The sequence below is a fragment of the Pistacia vera genome, unplaced genomic scaffold, assembly GCF_008641045.1.
Source record: "Pistacia vera cultivar Batoury unplaced genomic scaffold, PisVer_v2 Contig359, whole genome shotgun sequence".
Lineage (NCBI taxonomy): Eukaryota > Viridiplantae > Streptophyta > Magnoliopsida > Sapindales > Anacardiaceae > Pistacia > Pistacia vera.
In genome coordinates this window covers 2,403-25,579 of record NW_022196178.1, presented here as the reverse complement: position 1 = coordinate 25,579, position 23,177 = coordinate 2,403, and the positions used below count along the sequence as shown (strand labels likewise).

The following is a 23,177-nucleotide window of genomic DNA, read 5'->3' as shown; positions in this document are numbered from 1 at the left end:
ACCAAAAACCTTGTCTAGAATATGCCTCAGATTGAAGAAACTAAGGTTGTGCTACTTGTCAACTTGGCAAGTTGAGTGGGCAGTTCCCATAAACTAGGCTTGGAGAGCTGTTGAGAAACTCCAACTCATCCACACAGATGTGTGTGGACCTATGCAGACACATTCATTGAGTGGGAGCAAATACTTTATTTTGTTCATTGATGATTGGTCCAGGATGTGCTAGGTCTATTTTCTAAAACAAAAGAATGAAGTTGCAGCTGTGTTTGGAAGATTTAAGCTGCAAGTTGAAAACCAAACAAGCCCTAGTATCAAAACAGTGAGAAGTGACAATATGAGTGAGTACATTTCAAATGAGTTTGAATCAATTTGCAAGCAAGCTAGAATTAAACACCAATTTAGCAGTCCTTATACTCCATAACAAAATGGAGTCAGTGAGAGGAAAAATAGGATTGTTATGGAGATAGTTAGGTGCATGGTTGCTAAGAAGAAATTGCCTAAGTCCTTTTGGGCAGAGGTAGTGAACACTAATGTCTATTTGCTCGATAGACTTTCCACTAAAGCCTTAGTTAATCAAACTCCATATGAGGCTTGGTGTGGGGTGAAGCCTGTAGTGGAGAACCTAAGAATTTTTTGGAGTATATGCTATGCTTTTATCCTAGCAGTTATAAGAAGTAAGTTGGATGACAAAGCCATGATAGGAATTTTCATTGGCTATAGTGGTTAATCCAAGGCTTACGAAGTTTATGTTCCAGAAACTAAGAAAATTCATATCACTAGAGATGTGAAAATAGATGAAAATGGTGTATGGAACTGGGAGGAAAACAAAATTGATGAAGACTTAAGGGGACAGCTAACAGAACCAGCAGTGAACCAAGATGAAACAATAGGGGATAGATGAAGATGAAGATGTTCCAGTTAGAGGTACCAAACCTCTGACAGAGGTTTATGAAAGTTGTAATGCAACCATACTTGAGCCTGCAAACTATAATAAAGCTGCTAAGTCAGATACTTGGAGGAAGGCAATGAAGGAGAAGTTAAGCATGATTGAAAATAATGGCACCTGAGAATTGTTAAGCAGACCAGCAAACAGAAAAGTGATTCAAGTTAAATGGATTTATAAAAGAAAATTAAATCCAGATGGATCAGTTCATAGACACAAAGCAGGGTTGGTTGTCAAGGGGTTTGCTCAACAGTTTGGAGTGGACTTCTCGGACACATTTGCACCAATGTCTAGGCATGATACAATTAGGCTTCTCCTTGCTTTAGCAACCCAAGTTGAATGGAGGATTTATCAGCTAGATGTCAAGTTTGCATTCTTGAATGGTTGGCTCAATGAAGAAATCTATGTGAAGCAGCCGAAGGGATATGAAGTTGAAGGGCAGGAGAACAAAGTTTATCTGCTAAGGAAGGCTTATGTGGTAAAACAGGCCCCTAGAGTCTGGTATAGTAGAATCAACAATTACTTTATTAGTTTGGGATATATGAGGAGCCCAAATGAGCACACATTGTATGTGAGAGAGCTAGAAGGGGAGTTCATTATTCTATCACTATATGTAGATGATTTGGTCATCACAGGAAGCAATCCAAGTCAGTTGGAAGAATTTAAGAAGGCAATGCATAATGAGTTCAAAATGACTAATCTAGGAGAAAGGTCTTATTTCCTTGGAATGGAGATTAGTCAAACTCAACATGGGATATTTGTTAGCCAAAGAAAATATAATAATGAAGTCCTAAACAAGTTCAACTTAGACAAATGCAAACCAGTGGACACTCCACTAGTTGTAAACTTGAAGCTGAGCAAAGATGATGGGGCTGTGAAGGTTGATGGGGGAATTTATAGAAGTTTGATAGGGTGTCTATTGTATTTGACAGCCACCGGGCCTAACTAAATGTTTGCAACAAGCCTCATCTCCAGGTTTATGAGTAACCCAAGTGAAGTTCACCTTAGGGCAGCCAAGAGGGTGTTGAGGTACATTAAGGGAAGTTCTGATCTTGGTGTATGGTTTAAGAGGTCTGAAAATTTTCAGCTTATTGGATACTCTGACAGTGACTGGGCTGGATCCATTGATGATATGAGGAGTACTTCCAGCTACATATTCTTCTTGAATTCAAGTGTTATTTTCTAGTTGTCCAAAAAAAGGATATCGTAGCTCAGTCCACAGTAGAAGCAAAATACATTTATGTTGTTGCTGCCGTAAATCAAGCCATTTGGCTTAGAAAAATTTTGGAGGATTTGAAGCAAACACAAATGAGTCCTACTATGATCCTTTGTGACAACCAATCAGTCGTGGCAATAGAAAAAAATCTTGTTTTACATAGCAGAACCAAGCGCATCAAAATTAAGCTCCATGCTGTGAGGGAGGCAAAATGTAATGGAGAAGTTAAGTTGGTCTGTTGTAAGGGATGAAGACCAAGTGGCAGACATCATGACTAAGGCTTTATCCAAAGCCAAGTTTGAAGATTTAAGGCTCAAACTTGGTGTTTCCAGCAAAAATATCAAGGAGGAGTGTTGAAGCCGGTGATATTTTGCTGGAAATGTAGCAAATTCAGTTAACTTTTTAAAATAACTTTTTGGCGCCAAGTGTTCAAAGTTGTTGTTCTGATTGCAGTAGTTGAAGCTGCTGTTTTGTTGTATTTTGATGTAATTTGTGACAGGTTTAGTTGAAACCTGCAGTGGTTAAGTGGTGTATTTGAATGACTTGGTCTTGTATTAGTTGAATGTAATTTAGTTCAAACTCAAATTTGTAAAAATATCCACTGCATTAGGTGTAACAGTGGACTGGTTTGTGTATATATTTCCCCTGTATTATGAATGAAAAGCATAGCACATTGTTAAGAAATATGGGTTATTTTGTTTTATTGTTTATTAAGGGTAGATCTGTCTTTTCATTATTTCCTTTATTTAGCCTATATATATCTTTGTATTTAGGTTAAATCATATTTTTTGTATTCAATTGAATTAGACAGTATCAATGAAACCCTAGCCTCCTCTTTTTCATTATTTCTTTGGATTGTTTTAGAGAGGGTATTCGTTCAGTTTCTGCAATCTGGTATTTCGTTGGTATTCGTTCAATTTCGGCAATCTGGTATTTCGTTTTCCTTTCTTTTGCATTCTGGTTTTCTTTGTTTTTTGAATATGGCTACTGAAAGAGACGATTTGCTTCAGTCTGTAAGTGTGAGGTTAGATGACAAGAATTATTCGTATTGGAGTTATGTGATGAGAAATTTGCTTAAGGGTAAAAAGATGTGGGGATATGTTAGTGGAACTTTTGTGAAACCTAAGAATACTAATGAGGGTTATGATGCTTTGATAGATGCCTGGGAAGCAAACAATGCAAAAATTATTACTTGGATTAACAATTTTGTTGGGCATTCCATAGGTGCACAGTTAGCGAAATATGAGACAGCAAAGGAGGTTTGGGATCATCTACAAAGGTTATTTACTCAATCAAATTTTGCAAAGCAGTATCAATTGGAGAATGACATACGAGCTCTTCAGTAGAAGAATATGAGTGTTCATGAGTTTTATTCTGCTATGACAGATCTTTGGGATCAATTGACTCTTACAGAATCTGCAGAATTAAAGGCATGTGGTGCCTATATTGCTCATAGGGAGCAGCAACAGTTGGTACAGTTTTTAAACGGCACTTCGCAGTGATTTTGAAGGACTTAGAGGTTCAATTTTGCACGTTCTCCAATGCCTTCTGTTGAATCAGTGTCAGTGAGTTATTGGCTAAAGAAATACGTCTTAAGTCTCATTCTGAAAAGGGAATTTTTGCTTCTACTTCTAACCTTCTGTGTTAGCAGTACCTTCGAGCCAGTCTTACTAATCAAAATAAACCTTACACAAGGGTTGCCTTCGACGAGTGCAGTTTCTGTAAGCAAAAAGGTCATTGGAAGGCTCAGTGTCCTAAGTTGAGGCAGCAATCAATCGCAGCAGCAATCTCAAGCTTGGAAGTCTGGCAACCAGTCACAATCTAATGCTCAAGACCAACTCAGGGTTACAAAACCCACAGTCTAATAATGCAACAGTGGTTTCATCAGGTCCTTCACCGATCCTAGTACTCTGGCTGAGCAATTTCAGAAGTTTCTTCCTTACAGCACAAGTTCTGTCTGCTTCTTCTTTTGAGGTCAGTACCTCATAGTTCTTTAGGTATGTCACATTCTGTAGGGTTTGGATTCTGATGCTTCACATCATGTCTCCAGATTCTTCATCTTTTGCTTCTGTGTCTCATTCGTCTTCTATCTGTCATGACTGCTGATGGCACTCCTATGCCTTTAGCAGGTTGGTTCTGTTGTCACACCTCACTTGTCTCTCTCTATTGTTTATCATATTCCAAACTTACATTAAATCTTGCTTCTATGGTCAGTTATGTGATTCTGGTAATTTAGTCACCTTTTCCTCTTCTTCTTGTTATGTGCAAGATCTACAGTCTCAGAAGTGATTGGGACAGGTCGTAGAAGGGGGGACAATAATTTGGATGAGTTAAAAGTGTCAGTGTTTGCTGCTACTAGTGTTGAAGCTGCCGCTATAGTGTTGGATGTCTTCTTTTCGTTTGAGTCCTTCTTCTTCTAGTTTTTATTTATGGCATTCTCGTTTAGATATGTTTCATCTTCTCGTTTGAGATTTTTGGCATCCACAGGGGCTTTAAGAAATTTGCAAACTTGTGATATTTCGATTGTAGTGGATGTAAACTAGCAAAATTTTCAGCTTTACCTTTTAATCGAAGTATTTCTGTTTCTTCTTCTCCATGATTTGATTCATTCTAATGTATGGGGACCTTCTCCTCTTGCCACAAAAGGAGGGTCTCAATATTATGTTTCTTTTATTGATGATCATACTCATTATTGTTGGGTTTATTTAATGAAACATCGTTCTGAATTCTTGAGATATATACAGCCTTTCGAGCTCTTGTCAAAACTCAACATTCTGCTATTATCAAATGTTTTAGGTGTGATTTGGTGGGGGGAATATACTTCTAATAAATTTTGTGAGTTGCTTGCATTAGATGGAAATGTTCACCAAACCTCGTGTACAGATAATCCGAGCAAAATGGTGGTACTGAAAGAAAACATAGGCACATTGTTGAAACTACTATTCTCTCTTAGTCTGTTCTGTTCCTAGTGTGTTTTGGGGTGAAGTTGTTCTAGCTGTGTAAGTTTGATTAATACAATTTCACTCATATTCAGGTTTTTCTCCTTTCGAAAAGTTGTATGGGTATGCCCTGATTATTCTTCCTTTAAAGTTTTTTGTTGTTAGTTCGTTCTGTCTCATGTAGAACGTAGCAAGTTGTCCTCTCAATCTGCTATTTGTGTCTTTCTGGTTATGGTGAAGGTAAAAGGGGTATCGTTGTTTTGATCCAATAACTCAGAAACTTTATGTGTCTCGTCATGTTGTTTTTGAGCATATACCTTTTTTTCTATTCCATCCACTACTCATACCTTTACTAGATCTGATCTAATTTGTATAGATCCTTTTCTGAGGATTCTGATAGTTTGTCATCTCAGGTTCCTAGTACTGATCATTCTGTAGGTACGACATTTTACGTCCAACACACCTGAAGCTCCTTTTCTCCTATGGTCACTCAAGCTTCGTCTGAGATTGTGGATCCACCTCTACGTCAATCCATACGCATTCGTAAGTCACAAAGTTACCAGATTTTGCTTATTCTTGTTATTCTTCATCTTTTTGCTTCTTTTTTAGCTTCTATTCATTCTCTCTGAGCCCTCTTCCTATAAAGAGGCAATTCTTGATCCTCTTTGGCAGCAAGCTATGGATGAGGAACTTTCTGCTTTGCATAAGACAGGTACTTGGGATTTGGTTCCTCTACTCCTAGTAAGACTGTTGTTGGTTGTCGTTGGGTGTATAAGATCAAGATAATTCTGATGGATCTATTGAGCGATACAAAGCTAGGTTGGTTGCAAAAGGGTACTCTCAACAGTATGGTATGGATTATGAGGAGACATTTGCTCCTGTTGCAAAAATGACTATTTCGTACTTTATTGCAGTAGCTTCGGTTCGTCAGTGGCATATCTCTCAACTTGATGTTAAAAATGCCTTCTTGAATGGAGATCTTCAAGAAGAACTTATATGGGGCCCCCTCTGGTGTTTCACATGATTTTGGGTATGTTTGCAAGTGAGGAAAACGTTATATGGTCTTAAACAAGCACTCGTGTTGGTTTGAGAAATTTTATTGTGATCTCTTCCCTTGGATTTGCTCTAGTGTCATGATTCTGCTCTTTTTCTAAGTGCACTGATGCAGGTCGTATCATTCTGTCTTTAATGTTGATGACATGATTATTAATGGTGATGATATTGATGGTATTCAGTTTTGAAGACAGAGTTAGCTCAACAGTTTGAAAAGAAGGATTTGGGTTCTCTACGATATTTCTTGGGTATGAGATAGCCTACTCCCTAGGGTTATCTTCTCTCTCAGTCGAAATAGTTGCAGATATTCTTGAGCGGGCTAGACTTACGATAATAAGACTGTCGATACTCCGATTGAGGTTAACGCAAAGTATTCTTCTTTGAGGTTTACCTTGTCAAATCTACTTTATACCGTACTGTGTTGGAAGTTTGGTATATCTCACTATTATCGTCCAGATATTGCATATGAGGTTCATGTTGTTAGTCAGTTTGTTGCTCTCCTAATACAGTTCATTGGGCAGCTTATTCTTCGTATTTTGCGGAATCTTCGGGGTACAGTCTTTCAGAGTCTTTTACTTCCATCCACCTCTCCTTGGAGCTGCGTACATACTTGATGCTGATCATGGTAGTGATCCCACAGATCAAAGTCTGTTACTGGTTTCTGTATCTTTTTGGGTGATTCTTTATTCTTGGAAGAGCAAGAAACAATCCATTGTTTCTCAATCTTCAACCGAAGCAGAATATCGGCTATGGCATCTACTACAAAGAGATTGTGGTTACGATGGTACTTGCAAAGTATGGGCGTTTCTCTTTCTCATCCCACTCCTATGTATTGTGACAACCAGAGTTCTATTCAGATTGCTCACAACTCGGTTTTTCATGAACGAACTAAGCACATTGAGATCGATTGTCACCTTACTCGTCATCATCTCAAGCATGGCACCATTACCTTGCCCTTTGTTTCTTCTTCTTTGCAGATTGCAGATTTCTTTACCAAGTCGCATTCTATTTCCCGTTTTTGTTTTCTAGTTGGCAAACTCTCGATCCTTGTAGCCGCATCGTGAGTTTGAGGGGAGATGTTAAGAAATATGGGTTATTTTGTTTTATTGTTTATTAAGGGTAGATCTATCTTTTCATTATTTCTTTTGTTTAGCCTATATATATCTTTGTATTTAGGTTAAATCATACTTTTTGTATTCAATTGAATTAGACAATATCAATGAAACCCTAGCCTTCTCTTTTTCATTATTTCTTTGGATTGTTTAACACACATATTCATGCTGCCGTCTCTTTCTCTTTTGCTTAATATCTTTTCTTCATCACTTTCCAGTAAAACCAACAAATACGATAACAGCAACCGCTATTTTATTAAACTGTGCTGCTGCTAATGTTACTAACACTTAAGGATACTGGGTAAGCTGATTTTGTATCTGTTGCTATATGCATTTCCTGCGTCCCAGGGACGACTGATTAATCTGATATAGAGCATTGACAAAAATTAATTTATACACAAAATTTGAGCAACTCCGTATACAAAGTAAAGGTCAAAAATCCTTGTTAAACTCTCATGTATCTCATATAAGATGGGAGTCTCAAATCAGAGTTCGTATTCTGAATAAGGAGGAAACTCATTAAGAGTTTGGAGATTGGAAAAATTGCTCTTTGAAATTTAATCAGTAAGCAAAGATGCGGCGAAAAAAGTAAACCGTTTTGTTTTTAATTAATTAAGCTCAAAAGCAGTTATAAAAGTGAAATTTATTGAAGATGCAGCGATTCAAACTGGACATGGTAAATAAATTTCAGAGTTATGTGTGCATGAATGGCCAAAATTGTGTAGGTTTGACAATTTCTAGTCAAAATTTCAGATTTAAGGAGCAGGTGCTCTGATTAAGAACAGTATTGTATTATTTGAATTTGAAGAAACCGCAAATATGATATCACATCAGTTTCTCTCTCTCTAATTGTAGCAGCTGCATCAGGTCCTTCATTCATTCGAGAAAGAATATTCTGTCATACGATTACCACCTTGATTCAAATGGAAAACTCTGTCAGGGTTACCAACCTCATCGACTCAGAATCTCAGCCAGAAATCCAATTATTTTACATGATCAATTCAGTATTTGTATTAATTAATAATATAAAAATTTAGTATACATTACATTGCTAAGCTTAGTTAAGATATTCATTTTAAGAATGGAAGGGGGATTCCATTTCCAACGAGTAAATGTTATTTACGTACACTAAGAATAAAAAAACTAGGGGCCTTTTTAATAGTACGAAGAAAAATGGGGAGTTATTGATTTTCATAGTAGAACGTATGACAGGTCGATTGATCAACGAAATGTCGTTTGTTAAAAAAAAAAAAAAAAAAAAAAAAAAAAAAAAAAAAAAAAAAAAAAAAAAAAAAAAAACCTAAAATGTCAGTTTACGACTAGTCTTCTTAACCTCAAAGAAATTGGTTAATATAACTTAGGTCTCCTGTGAATCATAGTTTCACAAGCTTCAATATATTTCCATACTTTTTAGCAAATATTTTACAAAACAAACAATCTGCCATTCAAAAAGAATCGACATGTCGTTTGGATACCATTGAAACGACTCAGCGGAAAACTAAAAGGTGTCGTTTTAAGAACCCTAGTAAACAATAAAACCGTTCGTTTTATCCCAAAATAAAAACGGTCTTGTTTGAATTTCATCATGGCAAAATCACTTAAGTCCACAAGAATCCTTAAAGGAGGGGCTTTATTGGTATTTATCGAGCCACAAAAGAGATAAATGATATTCTGAACCACAACGGGTTAGTCTGACAGTCAAAGATGTTTACTCATTTCCTTAAGTTCTTGGGTTTAAACCTTGGGGCCACCTATCACAATAGATTAGTTGAGGTATGCACAAGTAAGCTCGGACACCCCAATAACCAAAATAAAAAATAAAAAAAAATAACCCCAAGGAATTGGCCTGACGGTCAAGAATGTTTGCTCATTTCATTGAGTTACTTGGTTCAAACCTTAGAGCTGCCTACCACAATAATATTATAACTTATCTAGTCCTCTAGACTTGTAGAGTGTTTAATAGACCACGAATATTTATTGAAGTGTGCACAAGCTAGCCCAAACACCTTATCAGCGTGCTTACAAAATATTAAGATAGGACATGTTTGGTACATTATTTGAAATAATATTATATTCTGAATAGGATATGATATGATTTAATCAAATAGAATAGGATTCTGAGAATGTGTCTGGTATATTTTTAGAAAACATTTTCTGAAAATATTTAGATTAATTGTTAACCCCCTACATTTGTTAATTTAGCTAAACACACTCCACAATAAAAGTTTATAAATTAACAAAAACACCCCCACCCACCCAACCTAGTACGACAGCCAACCACTACTATCGGATGGTGGTTGACAGTCGCCGAAATGGAGCACGACCAACTAGATATGGTCGATCGTGCACCATTCTGGCCTTTTTTGGCCAAATCCACCGTATATTTAGCCGGAAACGGCCAAATCTACGACAATAATTAGCCCTTCGTTAATGGCCAAAGTTGACGGTCAAGATATAGTCATCGTCAACAACCAAACCTCTATAACCATAATCTTTTCTGGCCATCATTAACGGCCAAAATCTAGCCGCCATCAACGGCCAGATCTCTGACCATAGATCTAGCCAGAAACATCCATATCAGCACACAATCTGCAAAATCTGACCAATTTATGTCGTTCTAGTGTCGACAATGGCAGTGACGATGACCGGTGGTGGTTGCTGGCAGGCGATTGTTGCTTGGGTGGGTGGGAATGTTTTTGTTAATTTATAAACTTTTATTAAGAAAAGTAATTGTTAAATGTTTTGAGTTGAATAGAATAAGATTGAATTTTGATTTGAATAGTCAATTTAAAATAAACACGTTTTTCACTTTTTAGGATAAGATAGTATAATAGAATAAAGTTTGAAAAGTTAAACAAATGTAGGAATAATTTATTAGGAGCTAAAAAAAAATAATTCCATGAGAGTTAAGAGCATCTCCGAATGACTCTTTATATGACCCAAATTTTTTATTATAAAGAGTTTATCCATAGAAATAAGAGTTCAATAGACTATTTATTCTTTAAATATAAATTAAAGAGTAAGTTTGACTCTCCACATTTAGAGAGTCAAATTGTACTCTCTATCCTAATTTTAAATAATAAATTACAAATTTCTATACATTTTATTTATGATTTATCTCTCTTATTGAGTTTCTTTTTAAAAAAAAAAACATATTTTCTCTCCTAAAATTTAAAGAGTCTATTGGATTTGAATAAAAAAATTATTTTTTATATTTAAAAATTAATAAAAATACTCTATATTTATATAAAAGATATTATGTAAAATAAATAACACTATTAGAGAAGTTATAAGAAAAACTAAAACGTTGACGTTTGGTCAGCGCGCTTACACTCACTGTCAACGTTAGCCCTAAATTCCACGTCATGTTCTCACGGTTGATGACGTGGTAACACTCTGAGTTGGTTGGTTTATATGGAAGGAAGAAAAATGTGTATACTATTTATTAGTCATGCCATTTTCATCTTCATCTTTACAAAAGCTTTATACATTTTCCTGTTTCTTTTAACAAATGGTTCATCACAGATCCCATCTGCCTCTAACCATATAAGTAAGTCTCGTTTCTTTTTATAATAGTAATTTACTTTTCATAGTTTTTTCTTCTTTACACTAATCATGGTTGGCAAGTGTTTGGTAAAGTTCAATCTTTACTGTTTCAGTGTTCATATCATCATCATGCATGTCTTTTGTTCTTTGCATTGTTCAGTTTTTTGATTCTCTAAGAGAAAGAAGAGTACATTTATGTTGTATTTGCCCTTAGTTTAAGTTGCTCAAGTATTAATTGTTGAGCTTTAGTTCTCTCATCAACCAAACTTTAGGGGTTTAAGTTATCACTCTCTGTATTTTTCTCCAGGAGATAAGATGAATTTCATGTTTGGTCTGAACTTGGTGGAGTTGAAATTTTCATTTTGATAAAACAAATAACTGTGGGGTTTAAAAATCAGAATTTTACTGTTACTTTTCTGAACAACTAAATGAAGGAAAGAATCAGATGTATAAATGCCTGTTTATTGATTGCAGAAAAAACATGTCTGTGTTTCTTGAAATTTTGCGATGCATTCTTTGTTGCGATGACGAATTTCGTCATGGGGATTATGACGAGACTTCTCAAAGAGACCCTTTCCTTCAGTCAGCTTCTTATGACAATTCTGTTAGGAGCAATTCTGCTCGTAGTTGTAATCATCTTCAAGGCCAGTCTGATCCCAAAATTTATTATCAAACTTTAAGCAGCTCCTCTTTAGCTAAACAGACTCCACCTTCATTTAATCCTTCTGTATCGTCTTCTAAACCATATTCATCATTCTCTTCCACAACATATTCTTCAAAACCACTTTCTTCGCCGCCAAAAGCCTCTTCATCTTCAACACAATCATCATCATTCTCTAAACCTCCATCATCTTCTCACAAGCCGTCTCCGTCTTCAACTGGAGCTCCTCCATCTTCATCTAATCCTTCTGTGTCATCTTCTAAACCATATTCATCATTCTCTAATTCCACATCACATTCTTCTAAACCATATTCATCATCCTCTTTTGGGAAGTCTTTGTCTTCTGATCAACCTCTATTATCACAATCATCTTCCCGGCAGTCTCCTCCATCCTCTAAGCCAACTCTCTCTGCACTCCCCATTCATCCAACAAATCAGCATACTCAAGCTAATTATAAAGTGATTCAAAAGGCCACATCACCAATTTATATGATTCCCAAGAACATTGAAAATTTGATCAAGAAAGACATTGTGCCTGACGTTCTGAAGAAGCCATTGTCTCCAACAACCTATAAGGATTACTTCGCTGCCCTGCTATACGCCGAGGATTTCTACACTGAGGTGATAAATGAACGACGCTATTTCATATTTGCTGTTTTATACTAATAATTTTATCTCTCTCTCTCTCTCTCTCTGATTCTCATTAGTTTTAGACTTTCATCGACGTTTCTAATTGTGCCCTTTAATTTGTTCAGAAGTGGAGCGAGTTTAAGTTGTTCAGCGTAACATTGAAGTTTCATAAAGCAACAATATATAACAAGCCACCCAAAAATGAGAACTTGAAAGGGAATGATGAAAAACAAGATAAAATGTTTGTAGCCTTCGAGGTTGATTCTGTTCCGGAGAGACGACCCTTCCTTTTGGCCAGGGACTTCGTCTATGCACGACGTTTAGGCAGCACTGTCAAGCAGTTTCAAGTAAGTGTCCTCCTAATGTAGTTTCTGGTTTCATATCTTAATCATTTTCAGATTACTATTTTTGTCTAATTTGGAGCAGGGATTAATTTATCGTGTGGTGAAGAGCAACATTGTGCTAGTTGAATTTGAAGAAGATTTTTATTCTCAGCATCATTCAGACTGCAAATATGATATTAGCTTCTCATTCAACAGAGTGTGTTTGAAAAGGGCTCACCAAGCAATTGCAGCTGCATCAGGTCCTTTATTCCACAACTACCTTTTTCCTGATGGTGCGTCCCGGAAGAATAACCCTCCATCACCAGCAAATCTTTATCACAATTATAAACCTGGTTCGGATCAAACTTCTGCAGTTCATCACATCTTAAACTTTCAAGGCTCCCCACCATATCTCGTTGAGGGTCCACTTTCTGTAACCGAGTCTCAACTACTATCCAAAACTGGAATTGTTGTTCGAGAAGCAGTACTCCAAATTTATCGGAGCTCACCTAGGAATCGAATTCTTATATGTGCTCCAATAAACAGAACATGTGATGTGCTAATCAGAAGTTTGAGGAAGGAGATTCCAGAGTCAGATATGTTTCGAGCAAACGCTGCATTTAGAGAGGTAGATGGGGTACCAATTGACATCCTCCCCTTGTGTCTTTACGAAGGGGAGTGCTTTTCTTGTCCTTCTGTTCAGAAACTGCGGCAATTCAGGGTCATATTTTCTACTTTTGTGAGCAGCTCTCGGCTTCATAATGAAGGCATAACTGCTGGACATTTCAGTCATATTTTTCTTCTTGATGATTCATCAGCAACTGAACCAGAGACAATGATAGTTCTGGGTAATTTGGCTAACGAGAACACGTCTGTAATAGTCAGTGGTGCTCCACATAACTATTCAAGTTGGGTGCGGTCTAATATTGCCAGGAAGAAAGGATTAAGGATATCATATTTTCAAAGACTTCGGGAAAACAAGACATACAAGAGTCTGGAACCAATGTTCATCACACGGCTGTAAACTTAGAGCAAGAATCAGAGATCTCCATGACTCTCCCAAATCTCATCTGTTTATGCAATAAATACCTCTCAGTATCTAAGTTTGCTTCTTGTGATGTTGCCATAACCTAAAAGTAATTCCTGTATACACGAGAGAAACTCGCATCTTTCTGAGACCTACCTCAACTTCGCGGGTTAAAGGTTCAAATCGCCCAACTCTGCTTATTTTCAAATCAAGTTCTGGTGTATATTTGACCTCTTCATTTTTTATGGGGAACTGATATCAATGCATATAACCTAATAAAGTTCACAAGCCACTTTGATCGGCCACTGCATTAACTAAAAACAAAAGGTAACTGTTGGTTTTTTTCCAGGTTGGTTTAGAGAAATCAAACAAAACTATAAAAATAAAAGACAAAAAAAATTAAAAATAAAAAACTTCTAATAGGTCTGCTTTGATCCTAACGATACTCAACACATTGAAAACCTATAATTCAATCAGTTCAATTGATTGATCAAATTCAAAACAATATATTAAAATCTAATTTATTTGAATCTGATAATAAAGTTCAAAAGATTTTTCACCCAAAACTGAAAGAACAGGGTAATATGACCGGGTGCCTGGTGAAGACGGAGATTTTCCACTTCTCTATATTATATTGAAACATTCTCTGTTCAATGTTCATGTGTGGGAAGTGGCACATTGGATGGCTGCGGAGAAGTGTAACATTGTTCTTTTCTGTTCATGTACGCAGGTGTGAAACAAATCACCGCTTACAGCGGTTTGTCGGGGAAGTTACACAAACATCAACATCAGTAATAGAGGGGTTTAGCTTTGACTAGTATTTAAAAGAAATAATACTAAGTATATAACATTTTCATACAATATTATGCGACAAAAGATGTTTAAATAAAAGTTTAATTTTAAATTAAAATCAGTCAATCATATATTTTAGCGATATATAAAAAATGTTATATGTTTAATATTACTCATTTAAAAGAGGTAAAAGATTTCACTTTAACTACAAATTTCACCTACTAAGAGAAAAACATATCAATGTACTCTGTTCATGTCAGATGAAGGTAATTTGTTCCATCCAAATCAATTCAATTGAAATGGGATTGAGTTGAATTTCAATTCTCTTAAATTGAATTCCATCAAATTAAATTTCAACCCAAGATCAGCATCACATTGAATAGAATAGACCTGGGATTAAATTTTCAATTCTCTTAAATTGGATTAATTTAAATAAATTTTCCAATTCAAATCAATATTGAATCCAACTGAGTTTGATAAAGTCAATGTTTCAATGTAAAAGCGTACTACCATAAATTGCGACAAGAAACAAATAAAATTATATAACTACTTCTGTTGGGTCAAGGAAATAAACTCTCAAGGAACATATATGAATCCTCTTAAATACAGCTGATTGAAAAACAAATAAAACGGCCACCCAAAATATCACAACATCTACCTATCTGAATATTGTCACCAGAATCCAACTCTGGTTTGATTTCAAGTGAGAAAGCCCTCACCAAACGCTGAGTGAAACAACTGAATACGCTAGAGCTAAGATCACTTGTTAAGCAGATCAAAAACCTTAAAAGTTTCAAATTGAAAGTTATAGAAAGCACTTCTTTTGCTGAAGACACTGCAACAATAATTTAGTAAAATCTTAGAGCAATCAAGAAGTTGCAGGGGCTAATTGCTTTAGTTTCGCCTGTAAGACTACTGTAGCATCATCTGCAATATTTTTCTTTTTCGTTGCAACCTGCATTTTCAATTTTAGATTTCTGTCACACAAGAGAAGATAATACAAAGGAAGGATTGAAAAGTAAAGGAAACCGAAAAAAAAAAAAAAATAATGCTTACAGAAGCTGTAATATCAAAGGACCAGGTAAAGTAGTTTTAAAAACAAAAAATGTTAGATTTCTCAATCTTTTGAGTCTTAAAAAATACATTCTTTCATTATTTATCTGACTGTTTATAAATGACAATAAACACGGACCCACCAAAAAATAGGAACAGGGAGAAGAAAAAAGTTCCAAGGGAATTTGTACTGAGAAAAATATGGGAGGAAGTGAGGCTAATGGGTTAAAACATTTTCATTTTTCTCCTATTTCAGTTTGTTATTGATAGGATTTTGATCAACTAGTTGAAGACCACCTCCAAAAGAAGTCCCTCAATGCAAAGCAAAAGGCTTGACACCTAGTTGGTCGAGGTCTCACAAATGAGCAGATGATATTTTGAGTTAAAGACTTTCAAGTCTTCTGTAGCAAATAAAGCATATGGAATTGTTCAAAAGTTGCAAGCTTTGTACCATTTCCGGGCATGAACAAAAAACCAAAAACAGGATGGTTATCTGACATGCTTTTCATTTTACCACCTATATTTCATGGTGTAAGAAATCATTAAAAAAAAAAATGTTTCATTTCACAAACTTATCAAGGAAAAGAAAATCCCAACCATCAAATGCTATAGCAGTGATATTCTAAGCCGATTACTGTCTAAGAAGCAATCCAGCCCAGAAAAGAAGTGTTTGAGTTGAAAAGAGAAGAAACTCTTATCAAACAAAAAAGAACACTCTCCGTTATGAATACCTAGAAATGAAGCTTTATCACTGATTGTATTCTCTAGCACTGAAAATACTCATGATAATAATAAGATCATCAAGATCAGCTACTGTTCTAATCAGCTGGACGTAAGCACAAACATCAGGACACGTACCTCTCATAAGTCTGGTCAAAATTAGATTTCAGCAATTTATTTTACGCTCACACAATCTTTGCCTCACCATGGTTTCTGAAATCAAACCTCAGCAATCAGAATGAGATGCATGATTAGTAAGTTAAAGGGGTGAGTCCAAAAGCTGCATTTTCTGCACTTGTTTTTTTTGTTCCATCTCTTTCTCCTGATAAGTCAACAAATGTCAATAAGATCGTCACATGATAATCACAGAAATATGCAATTCTTTCAGATACGAAAAACCCATGTTTTTTATTAATAACAATTTTTATTCCTATTAAAGTGAAATGTGATTTGAAATTTTAGCCCAGGCCTCAAATTTTCCTATGAGCCAATTACGACCTCTTGCTTTCAATAATTTATTCCTTAAAATATAGTATCTTGTCCCAACAATAAACTTTAGCAGTTTACAATATCATGATAATTCAAGTGTCTCTCCATAGAGACTTTTAGAGAGACATAAGCAATCAGCTAATAATACAGATAGAACTCATGGTCGAAAATAGCCTATAAAATTGTAATAACCGCAAAAATTCAGGGACAAATTTAACTCACTATAGCTTAATTGGAATCTACTTGGCACAATTTATATCAATAGGTAGATAAAGTAACCAGCCAAAAAATTCATAAGAAAAACTCACAAAAAACATGCATGTGCTCATGGTTTCAAAATTTTTGTTGCAAGAAAATAATCAAAACAAGACCTACCCTTCGCATCCCTCATACCCCTTTCTTCATCACTTTTACTACCTAACAAGCCAATGCCAGTATATCCTATTTTTAATGCTAAATAAACTTTCTAATAGATGCCATCTACTACTACAACAGCTTGTACATGGGCATGGCACTACCTCATGGATCAAGGATGTTACAATGGAATGAGGACGGTATTATTCTATGTACAGGAGTAACTGATACATTGTTCTTATAAGGAGGGTTTAGGATTGCGATGGCCTCAAAAAGGGTGTCATGGATCCTCCTTATTGAAATTTAAGAAATAATAATAATAATCATAATACCTGCAAGTGGAATACAAAACATTTAATGTTTCTTTTTTAAAATAATACCTTTTAACCTACAGCAGATTATCTCCAAAAAAACTACACCTTTAACCTCTTATCTTAATTTAAAAGTGATTATACTGCATAGAGTTGTGCTAGCTTTGAAAACTCCTCTATATTCCTGTGGACTTGATTCTTCATCATAATGGCACTACAATTACTCCTCTTATAAAGAGACAAGGGTGTAATAGCATCTTCTCTTTTATTAGCAACCTCTTTTTGGTTACCCCATAATCTTTCCCGACATCGAAAGGGTTAGAAAGCAGGGTGACTACACCACAAAAAATCTTGGTAGTATCATCTTAGAGAAGATAACATCTCATGAAATGTCTTATGGGTGTACCAACATCTTAATTAGACAAAAAAATACCATATCATCAACGCTACCTAAAAATTATAACACTGAATTACAAATTGTGTTAATTTTGTTTTTCTTTTTGTAAATGCCTTCTCACCCGATGAGGGAGGAAGCGGCTCAAGGTCAGAGAAAACTCTTTAAACAGGATAACGGCTTTTGGGGGGGTTTTTTTGGGGGGTTTTTTTTTTGTTTTTTTTTTTCTTTTGTTTCACTTTTTTTTTTTTTTTTTTTTTTTTTTCTTTCTAGTCCAATGGCAACCAAATGCAGTATGAATTTCCATTCAGTAAGAATAAGAAAACCCCAAACATCCGTTGAGCACAAAAGGTAATACCATCAAAAACCCTGATCCCAACAACTTACTTGTACAAACCCATACCCTAAATACCCAATTTAGCCTAACAAGAGGTTTATAAGCAAATAAACAAGAAAAAAAATCCCTTACTGACTACAAAGTAACCAGTGCAATATCAACGAGGACTTATCAGCATCATCGAGTTTCGCCAGGAACATAAAGCGATTGCAGTAAGAGCCACCGCATTTAATTCCTAAGAAAAATAAACAAAAGAAAACCCGGAGAATTGGGGAAATTAATGAAATAAATTAATCAGAAGAGGAAGATTAAAGAGAGCAACCTTGTGGGACCGAAGAGAAAGATCGTGAAGAGCAGTGGAATGCGATTGAGAACGGAAGTGGCGGTTCGAATATTGTTAAGCTGTTCTGTGTAATAGATACTTCAAGATCTGTTTGTTCTTTTAAAGCTTTCAGGTCCTAGCTCAGTTTCCATGTTCTGCGACTCTCAATACGCCTCCTCCTTTCGAAGACGCCATCTTCTTCTTCTTCTTCTTCTTTGCTCTCTGATGATCTCCCCACCCCCCACAAGGTCACTAGTATTGGTTTGTTTACTTCGTTTAATGGCCTGGCCTCTTTCTCTTTAAGACTTTAACCTTGAGGGATGTCTAATTCTTAGACGCCCCCAGGGTTTTGAAAATGTATTAAAATAAACCCCTGCCGTTATAAGTCCGTCCACTTAAGTCAGATGAAGTCAATTGATGATTGATTCATTGAAGGGTTTTATGGTAATTGCTGATTTAAAAAGATGTTCTACTTTGATTTTACCCAAACATCAAATTATAGAGCCGATGGGCTGTGCCAGCCCATGACACAGCACGCAGGGCACTGAAAAAGCACAGCACGACATAGTTCATGATCATGCAGGTTGTGTCGTAGGCCTTAAAAAAGGCATGTGGGCCAGTACAGTACGACACAAGAAAAATAATAAATAATAAATAATAAAATATTGGTTTAGGTTAACATCTAAGGTATATTTTAAAATTTTAAAATTTTAAAAATTAATGAAAATAAAGATGTATACTAATTATTAATCCTAATTTTTAAGTTCATATTTATAATTTATAATTATAACTTATAAGTAATAAAAAGTGTTGAAGTTTAATTAATATTTCAATGTCTCATTATTTTATTATATTTCGTAGTGATTATATATTTTTTTAATTAATATAAATATAAAATGTCACTAAATATAACATATAAAATACTTTTATAATAATTATTAATAATAAATCAAAATTACCATAATTTATAAATATTAAAATTAAATATTTTTACAAAGCACGTTGGCTAGTCCAAGGCATGACACAATATATAGCGGGTCATGCTGTGGCCTTTCAAATTTGGTGGGTTGGCACTACACGGCAGGGCACGAATTTTTGAGGGCCTTGGCACGACACAGCACGGCCCATAGCATGACAGACCTTGAATTTTAGGCATGGCACAAGCCATCGTCAGCTCTGCATCAAAAGCTAAAAAAAAAAAAAAAAATTCAATAATTTTTTAACTTTTTTAACCCTACACTTTACCTGCACACAAAGTTGGACTGTAAAATTTTGGTCATAAAAAACCCTAAAGACAATGGTTGGGCGCTTCTACGAAGTGAGCAAAAAGAAAGGAAGCAATATGATAGTGATATTTGCAATTTGATATTGTGCCAGCAACATTTGTATGTGGATTAGTGACAAGTGACTCTTTTTTTTTCTTCAAATTGTTTTTCCATTGAAATTTTAAAATTTTTAATAATGAAAGGCCTGCAAATGAGCGAGCCGCTCGCAAGCTGCCCAGGCTCAACTCAAGTAGCTCGCGTGTCAAGTCGAGCCAAGTTTGAGTTTAATAATACTTGACTCGAGCAGCTCACGAGCTTACTCAAGCTCGATATATTATATAATATTTTAAATTTTATATTAATATTATATATATTAAAATAATTAAAATTTAAAAATTGAGTCAAGTGATTCGAGCTCGAACTCAACTTTGACTTTATTACAACCAGTCAAGCTCGAGTTCGACTATTCTAGTCAAGCCAAGCTCAAGCTTATCAATACCTAGCTCGATTGCAACCCTATTTAGAATACATGATTTTGATTGTGGTTGTTGGTGATCTTCTTGTATTTACTACAAATTAAAAAATAATTGAAAATTTACAGTGTGATTGATTGCAAATTAAGAAGGGTCCACAATCAACTTGGCCCTAATTGTGGATCGTTACAACCCTTTTCTCAAACTGTAACCACGCTTTTTGAGTAACGACAAGCCAACCCACGACCTCCTTAAAATAGTTCACTCAAAGGAGGTACAATTGTAGTCTAGTCATCACCAAAGAAGACCAATAGCAAAGTTTAAGAAGAAAAGGTGTGGGATCAAGCATTAGTGAAAACATATATGTTAAAAAGAATAGATTATGAATGTAAAAGTACGAAAAGATCTCCCAAAATGGTCTACATCAAAATGTCAAGGGCTTTTAGAAGGTAGTGGGCTTATATGTCAGAGACCTTTTAAAATGTCTTGTGCTTAATGCCAGAATGTCTTACGCGTACATTTCAGTGAATGACAAAATGCCTTGGGCTTACATCTCAGAGAATACCAAAAAGCTTACCGACTTGACGATGTCGTTGGCTTATATTTGGAAAATGCTATGGGCTTTATTTGGCATCCAAAAAGTAGACCTTTAGACCCAAAATGTAATTTTGAAGTTTAAGTTGCAGCCTTGTACCTCAATTGGGACCTCAATTATGTGACTATGCTTTGATTACCTGATTGGGCTTCTTTTTACAAATACGACCATCAACAATAGCCTTATGTTTTTTATTGAAATAATACAATATTAATAAAAAAATCTTACAAAGATTCTATATAAAGTAAGATAACAAAAAAAGATTAGAAAAGTAAAATAAAAAATTAAATTCATTATATTCATTTTTTCATTCATTTTTTATCACATCACTTTGTAAGATTTCTTTTTAAGTGTAGCATTATTTTCATTTATAGAAACTAATTAAACAACCAATCAATTCAAGCAATGCATTTAATTGATTCTATTTGAAAGGGAAAAATGGTATTTACATTTTCAGTTTAAGTGGTGTGATCGTCTATTATTATCACTCTTGTCAATAAAAATTAAATATTCATATTTTAATACTTACATTACTATTAAGGGCAATTTGATATTTCGTCCCGTAGTAACTTTTCAATCTTTATAGCCCATTCATAAGGGCACTGAAGTTATCCAATACATTACAAGCTTACAATGAAACAACAGGGGTTTCTTAATACTTTTTCAAAACTGTGGGGCGTTTTAGATATAAGCATCCCTTGGGGTTGTGGGTAAAAGGAAAATGGACTCTTTGAATCATGTTGATAAAAGAGATATTATTAATGGTTACAACAGGAATACCTGAGCCCCTATAGCTCAGTGGTAGAGCGTCAGTCTTGTAAACTGAAGGTCTGTAGTTCGATCCTGCATGGGGGCACCTTCTTTTTTTTTTTTTCTTTTTTTTTGCTTTTAGGGTCTGCTTGTAATTTTTTTTTCACTGGTTTTGGGGGGTTTTTAATTGGACTGGTTTTAAGGTGTTTAAAAACCCCCACTTGCCAGATTTTTAATGAATTGGTTTTGACTAGTTTAAAAACCCCTCAAAACCAGTGTAGTGTATTTTTGAGGGGTTTATAAAAATTTTATCTCAAAAAAACTCATTTCCACTATTATTCATAAATAATAATCCCTTTGCTGGTTTAAAAATTTCTTCAAACCCCATTCAATTCTCAACTTCTAGATGACTGTTACAATCCTTTTGAATGTTGACGAAGTCATCTTTTTGGCTTTTCCTTTCCTAAAGTAGGGCTAATCTTCTGCATTTCCCTTTAATTAATAAATATTTTCTTTTCTTGCCGGCAAGTTGGGGCTTACCCAAATATACAGAACCTGTTCGGAGAACTTGGTATCAATGATCGATTGCAGTGGAAGGAGCACTTAATGATATTTGCAATACCGAACAAGCCAGGAGAATTCAGCTGATTTGATTTTCCTGAAGTTCTGCCAGCTCCTGTAAATGGTTAGATACTTGTACCCACCACTAAAGAGAAAAAGGAAACCCCTAGACCATTTTTAATTGAAGTTATATTCTGCTTCTTAAAAAAATAGTATGTGCTCCTTTACATAGATCGGAAATGCATGTTAACGACACAGGTGGAAACAAGTAATTGGCGTTGTGGGTTTATGTAGTTATATTACCTGTAAATAGTTGAACACAGTTCAATTGCTTCCTACGCTGGTCTATGACATAGTGGCCCCCTAATCATATAGTAATTATAAGAAACAAACATTTACTATCATCTCAATGTTTTTAGTAAAGGTGGACGTAGAAGTTTTGTACTTATGACAAGAGATTTAAGTCAAACCTTCTCTTATACAGGGAAAAGACGAATAATCCGCAATAAGCCGACCAAATCTCTGAGAAAAAGAGAATGCTGATGAAGGTTCATTCACTTATCTTTGAGATGTAAAATTTCATGCTAACTATTGTTGTTTAATATCATTTATAATTTTTTAGAAATTAGTTTAATTGTCATTTCTTACCGGTTGTTATTGAAAATAGGTGGTTTTTTTCTCGTGGAGTTGATTCTTTCTAGTTGGCATTTATGGATTGATTGAAGCCTGGTCTTTTGTTAAATAAGATTGTTTTTTTATGCTTGCTTCACTGATGGGAAGAAAAGACAACACTGTTTTTAGAATGTTTTTGCGGCTGTTCTATATAATTTTGCAGTCTCAACATTGTGGTAGCATATTATTCTCTTAAATGCAACTTTCAATTATGGTGTATAAGTAATATAACATAAAAAAACTTACAATAAGTAAACTTGGAAGGCAACGTTGCTACGAATATTGTGAATTTGAAAAAAACCCCAACTATGGTTGAAGTTGGGGTTTAGTTTATGGGTATATGTAAATTTTCATTTTAAAAAACTGTCAAAACGTTGGAAAATCACACGCCAGCACACGGCTTGGGTGTTGTTAAACCGCTACTAACCCCTTAAAAACGCTCGGTAATTACTCCAACCTGTCTACCCGCTATCGAGTTAACCCTATAAACCGTTCCAACAAACTCCCATAGCTTCAAATTTTGGATATTCGATAAGAGTATGCTGATCTTTACACCACCCTTTACACCATTTCTCATTATCCATCCCATTTGTACTAAAATAATGTTATTTATAATATTAAAAATTGAAAAAAGAATAAAAA

The 23,177-nt window shown here is 35.1% G+C and overlaps 1 non-coding gene across 1 annotated transcript; it reads left to right on the top strand.

The window, feature by feature from the left end:
• Positions 1-21,336: 21,336 nt before the first annotated feature.
• On the top strand, positions 21,337-21,408 carry TRNAT-UGU. Its single transcript has one exon. It is a non-coding gene; the product is annotated as a tRNA-Thr (tRNA).
• Positions 21,409-23,177: the final 1,769 nt, after the last annotated feature.